The sequence below is a fragment of the Perognathus longimembris genome, chromosome 11 (assembly GCF_023159225.1).
Source record: "Perognathus longimembris pacificus isolate PPM17 chromosome 11, ASM2315922v1, whole genome shotgun sequence".
Lineage (NCBI taxonomy): Eukaryota > Metazoa > Chordata > Mammalia > Rodentia > Heteromyidae > Perognathus > Perognathus longimembris.
In genome coordinates this window covers 64,526,161-64,532,577 of record NC_063171.1, presented here as the reverse complement: position 1 = coordinate 64,532,577, position 6,417 = coordinate 64,526,161, and the positions used below count along the sequence as shown (strand labels likewise).

Genomic DNA, 6,417 nt, shown 5'->3' with positions numbered 1-6,417 from the left:
CAAGTGACTTTGATTCTGCAGAAATCATGCTTTGAAGTTTGATCTTTTCTGAGGGAAACATCCTCTCCCAGAATCCTCGGCGGACGCAGGGAGCCACCGCCTGCCGGTGTTCCTCAGTGAAGTGTTGCCCGCATTTGATGAGTATTGTGTGTTTCGTGTTGTTTATATCTTACAACTCTGCAAAGTGCCCATCTGTGTCTCTCTACCCAGATAGTCACTTGATTTTTCATCTTCAGTACAGCACTCAATAAATCACAGGAGATAGTCAACATTTTGCTATAAAGTAAGATCTGTGTTTGATGATTTTAGCCAGTCCTGGGCTTATTTCAGTTCTGCAAGCACACTGAAGTTAAGTTAGGCAACAATACCTCATGAATCAAACTGGATGTGTCATTTGCAGGAGATCAGGCACAGTAAATGCATTTCTGCGTTTATGGTGAGTTTATTGACCATATTCTCATCAGGATTTGCAGTTTTCCTCCTGGGACTCCTTAACCACTCACGGCTGAATTGAGTGAAAACATTTGCTTCTGATTACAAAATTAATGTGTGATAAATTATCAGTGTCTTCTTAAATTATGTTCATAATTCAAGAAGTTTACATGACCGGTTATATATCTTGAGTGGGTACAAGTTTGGGACTTAAAGTAATACAGAAATGAACAAAAATCAGTGTGACAACCGAGTACATGAACAGTGGCCAAATGCTACTGTCACATTACAATTAAAATGGTTCACTTTCATAAACTTAGCTCATTTACTAGTATTGTGAGACCCTGAGTATCACTGTATCATTGCAACACAGGATTTTAGTTCTGTGTCAAGCATATTTCTCTGTACAGAATGGCTAAACTGTTTGCACTTGTGCAAATGCAGTATAAATATATTTTTTCTAATAAATACAAGAGCAAGTTATTGTGATGAGTTTGCAACTCATATTGTCTTTGACTTCAAGTATTTCAATTTCTTAAACAAGGTATATAAAGTAAGTTTGAAACATTTAGTTGCTATGCAAACTACAAATAGAAAACTAGGCCCAAAGTCAGCAGTGAATGAGCTGGTAAATTAGATATGGAATTCCTTCCCACGTAAGAGAAAACTAAAATTACTTCTTAGTTTTGTATCTTTCACATGGTACTTCTGGTTTTCCTAGAGTTACTCATTCATAGTACAGAGATAGGCCTGCCATTTTTCATGGTTCTAGGCTATATGAAAATAAATGAAAAAAATTGTAAACTTTCGTAAGGATTACAAAATGACCTGACTACAAAATGCACTTTGTTAGGTGACAAAGCATATTAATGAGAATTAAGTATCCCTGAAGGCTAAATACTCATTAAGGCAAACTGATTATTGAAAATTGATAGCCCAACTTTTAGCCCTTTATCTAATTCCTTTTTCCAGAAGCTTGGATGTTAATCAAACCAAGTAGAAAAGGTTCACGAAGATCAGCCAGAGAATTTATTAGCCATCCAATTGAGGCATCAGTCTGTTGAAAAGCTAATTAGACCAATCTGTGAATGTATCAATCCCATAATTACTCAGACTAATTGTATTAATCACCTAAAATATGTTCATGAGAAGCTGCTAATATGCAACCTTGTGTTTTCTGGTGACCTTAGCTCAACGATGGTTTATGATAAGTAGACAATAAAAAATTAAAAGCAGAGATTTAGATAATAGTAAATCATAAAATTGGGTTAGATAACATGATTTCAGACATTTCCATGAACTCAGCCAAAAGTAACAGCATTAGACATGGCTTTATTAGCAGATAATGGAAGCGTCTCTTTCTTCAGGCTCCTATGTCTATGAAATACATGTGCACATACATATAAGCCACCCTCATCTATATGTGGCTAGTCATCTTTATCAGAAATAAATTAAGCTCCCATTATCAGAATTAAGCTCCTATAAATTGAATAACTATTGAAAATAAGTAATATAACTAGGCATTGGTGGTAGATGTGGGGAAACAATACAATTAGGTAATTAACAACCCCTATTTGTACGCTTGGGGCACTCGGTGGGCTTTGCAGTAGGAAGAGTAAAATAATAAAATGTGGACACATTTACATATTTTTGTATGTCAAATGTACATGTTCTACTCAAAGTACTATCGACAGAATGTTTATGACTGGACTGAAGCTTATTAACCGTCCGTCGATTAGTTAGGAAGGTAAGACCACAGCAAATTGTCTACTTCTGGGGGCGGGGGAGGGTTCTGGTGGCTCAGAGTGTTCTGTCACTTCAGCCCCGGGCGACAGCTAATCTCCGCATGCTTGGAGCATCCGCAGTTGGCAGGCACCGTCTGCCGACGTCCCCACAGCCTCTTGGACGAATTGTACCTCAGGTCCTGGCCGATTCGCAGTGCAGCCCAATCAGCACATGCAGATGGACGCCTTTTGAGAAGCCGCGCTTGTGTAACTGTTGACTTCCAGTGAAAACTCAGCGCTGACCATGGGGCTCCGAGGCTCTGAAACCTGGATTTCGTCCCATTTCATAATAGGGGCAGTTCTCTGAGGCCAGGGATCAATTGGCGTGTTTTTGCAGCTCTCCACTCTCAAAGGGAAGTCACGTAAGAGAGAGAGAGGGAGTTTGGACAGGACCTGAGGAGAAAAATTAAGTTAAACAGAGAAGAGCCTGAATGTGCACAGTTCCTGCTACTGCTAATGGTTGTTGTTTTCTCGCTCTCACTCTCTCTCAACCTGAACCTTTGACTTCCTTAGAAATTATCAAGGACAGATTGACTGAGAAGAAAACTCTGGGGCTCATTTGATGGAGAGTCCTGCCGCAGAATTCCAAGGTTGAGCACTGGGGCGGGGAAGGTCCTTGCTGGGTCATCTGTGAGAGGTGAGGGAAGGGGAGATGCTCCAAGGAGGCAGGATTTTAATCAGGACAATTCTTTGTACACTATTTTTGCTTGGAAAGAGAGATGACAAGCTCATCACTTAATAGCAATTCAGGGGTAAAGGCTGAAGGTTTGATTCACTGGTTACAAGCTTAGCACACAATTAGAATGCTGGGAAAAAAATGTACGTTCTATGTAGAGGTAGATAGGCATCTTTTCAATGGACCTACGATGCTACAGTTCCTGTATTGTATGTGAAATATAAAAAAGATGAAACACAGAATGGTTCTGACCACATGGATAAACACCTTTTTTAAAAAAAAAAATATGGAATGCATCACGAATTTGAGTGTCGTCCTTGCGCGGGGGTCATGCTAATCTTCTCAGTATCGTTCCAATTTTAGTATATGTGCTGCCGGAACGAGCACAACACCCATTTTTTTTTTTAATGTGGATACTAAGGCTTGCATTCAACTGTTTACCAATCACCCATTGATTTGAATAAAATGGCACCTGTGGCAAGGCCACAGGCTTGGCAAAGGCTTTGAACAATTGAAATCTGTCTCCCAAGGCTGACCAGACTACAATCATTCGTGCATTTTCCAAATCCCAGTCCTAGATCTGTGGTGCTCCTTTGTCATTTCCCAGACTCCTCAGCCAGTATCTGGCGACTCCCCTTGATTACATTAGAACACGTACCTAATGGGATGTGCTACAGTTTTTATGGGAATACAAACTTACTCTGAAATTGGCTTTGTTCTCATTGCCACTCTTCTGCTCACACAACCATGACTGTCATACCCAATGTTATGCTATTTCACTATTTTCACACACTTGTCAACTTCTGACCAAGGAAATCAGTGCAAATGAAAGGTGACAAAAGGCCATGCTAAAAAAATAAAAAGCGTAGAACTCGCTTTCCTAAGCCTCAGTTACTACATCTGCCAGGAGGCAAACTGCAGGTGTGGGAAAGTGTTCCCTACTCTGAATGGATCTCTTCCTACCTTCCCTCTTTCCTTCCTTCCTTTTTTTCTTCTTTTAAAAGGCATCCAATATATGGTCTTGATTCTCTAGATGGAATTATGAACAGGTCTGAGCACCATAGGTTGAGAATAGGAAGGGGTCCTATTGGTGAGTCTCTTCTTAGAGTTGGCCATATTCAGTCTATAGAAAAAGTATTACATTCCTTAAAAAGTTGTATCATTTTCACTAAAAAATGAGAATGTGTCCTTTCACTGTTATTTTTGGCATTCAAATAGCAAAACTTTGCTTCTTACACGTAGGACTGTAGGTCTTATTGGTCAACATAATTGGTCCAAAGACAATTCCATTGAGCTAAAAAGTGTAAATGCCAAAGGTTGACATTGTCCAGAAAAGTAACTTACTCATAATCTGATTTGTGAAATGGTAGCTCTTCTGTAAAGTCCCTAATAATAACAATAAAATTATAGTATATATAACATATGAAACTTAATATGTGTGGTTTTATACTGATGACAATGTTATCTGAAACAAACTCATTTATATTTGATTATACATTTTGTCGTTGCGATTGATTCAGAAACTACAGTAGAAAGCTCCTTGTCATATATTTATTATGATACCTGAAGACTGACATTTTAAGTCTTCTGAATATGAATCATCAAACTAATGACAGAAGTCCCAGATTTCTAGAAAATATGTTTTTGAGTAAAATCAAGTGACAAAAATATTTGTGAGTGCCTCCTAGTTGTTTTGGTCTCCTCATAACTCTCAATAGAAAAGAAATGAGAGGGCTCTATTCTCTTGAGCTATGAACATTTATTTCCTGAGGAAAATTGGGTTGGATGATCATTAGAGATAAGAGTATGTGCCAGATAGAGATCTCTTAAGGAACAGACTCTTAAACCTCAAGCAGTCATCTCTTAAGTCAATGGAGACTTCTTCAGACAAATTTGATTCGACAAAACTCCAGACCAATAAAGAATGGGTTGGAGACATTTCACTAGCAGAGAACCATAGCTAGATGAGACACTTTCTGAGGACAAAGGAAAAGCACAATGAAGTAAGAATATGAAATGCACAATAGCAAATGAAAGAAGATAATTATAAGCCAAATTGACTCAGTAATAATGGTAAGATACTGAGATTTTCCTTATTGTAATAAAAAATTCTTGATATATTTGTGCATACACATATATGCCTGTTTTATGTATGTATCTCTGTAAATGCATCTAAATTCTGTGTTTTTTTCTATTTATTTGTTTATTTTCCCTTTCAAATCCCCATTATATGATGTAAGAAGCATTATTAATGGCTAATTTTAATTTCAATATTTGACGTCTTTATGTATTTTCATGATGAAAATACCAACGTATTTTAGCTTGTATGTTACATTTCTGTATCACGGTGGATACAACTAAAATTTTATTATCCATACTAAGAAATTAAGTGTTGCCTAAGGAAATGCCCTCAGATGCCAGTTCACCAAAGTCTGGCCTGTTAAGGCTTCCTGAAGGCTGAAGTGTGTTCTCTGGGACTTACTACATCATTACTGGGGAGGGATCAACAAGAGATGGGAAGACTCTCATTAAATCTGGAAGAGACGACGGAAAACCTACACACTCACTCAGAATTACAGTCACCTACTAATCTGGGTGATGCTAGGAATCAGTTTTGCAATGGTAACGAAAACTCTAATCAGTTTATGTGAAGTCCATGAAGAAGCATAACTGCCTTGATGTGCCTGACTTCAACAGAAGGGATGAAAAGAAGCATGGGTTGGTCTGTGTTCAGTCCCCAACATTCAGCTCACATATGTGAATTTCCAACCATAGCATCATTGTCTTTCCTTAGCATTGCCTTGATGTTTCCTGTCTGTCCTCACAATTATGCATATGTGTCAACTGTCTAAATATATATACACATATATGTAAATATGATCCTTCTTTATAAGACCACAATAGCAATTATATTTTATCATTTATTTCCCCTATTTAATTTCTTTATATTTATGTATGGAATAACATAAACAAATGGGAAAATGGTGATAATTATAGGCTATCCTGATATTTAAATTATGTGATATGAATTTATCATTTCAATAAGTAAATATGGACAACTTAAAATTTCTTTGGGTCATACATATAGGACAATCAGATATTTTTTTGTCTTATGATTATAAGCAAAAAAAAATCAAACAATAAAAAACAATCCTAAATTTTGCCTTTACTATGCAATAGGCACATATCAGTTTAAATTAGTTCATCACTTTAATCTCAATTCTTTCCCAAACAAAGACGGGCACCCGTTTTAGTGAAGTGTAAAGTGACTCCGGCGTGGTCACAGTGGAAGCTGAATCACTTTCCTTAGCTGAGTTCTGGCTCATTACGAATCTTGATTTGATCCATGGCAGAAGCTTCAAGTGGGCCTAGGGTGGTACATCCTTGGAGGAATGGCGGTTTCGGGTAAATCTGTTGCAGTGGGAGCTTTTCCTGACACTTACATCACACGGAAGAAAAGAGCCGAACAGGCCCCGCGAAGACAAGATGGAAGACGAGGTCCTTTCCTTCCAGTCTCTCCAAGAA

At 37.9% G+C, this 6,417-nt stretch overlaps 1 non-coding gene across 1 annotated transcript; it reads right to left on the bottom strand.

Annotated features, from left to right (window-relative positions):
- Positions 1-3,172: 3,172 nt before the first annotated feature.
- Positions 3,173-3,279, bottom strand: LOC125360322. The gene has a single exon (XR_007212712.1). It is a non-coding gene; the product is annotated as a U6 spliceosomal RNA (small nuclear RNA).
- Between the last annotated feature and the right edge of the window lie 3,138 nt (positions 3,280-6,417).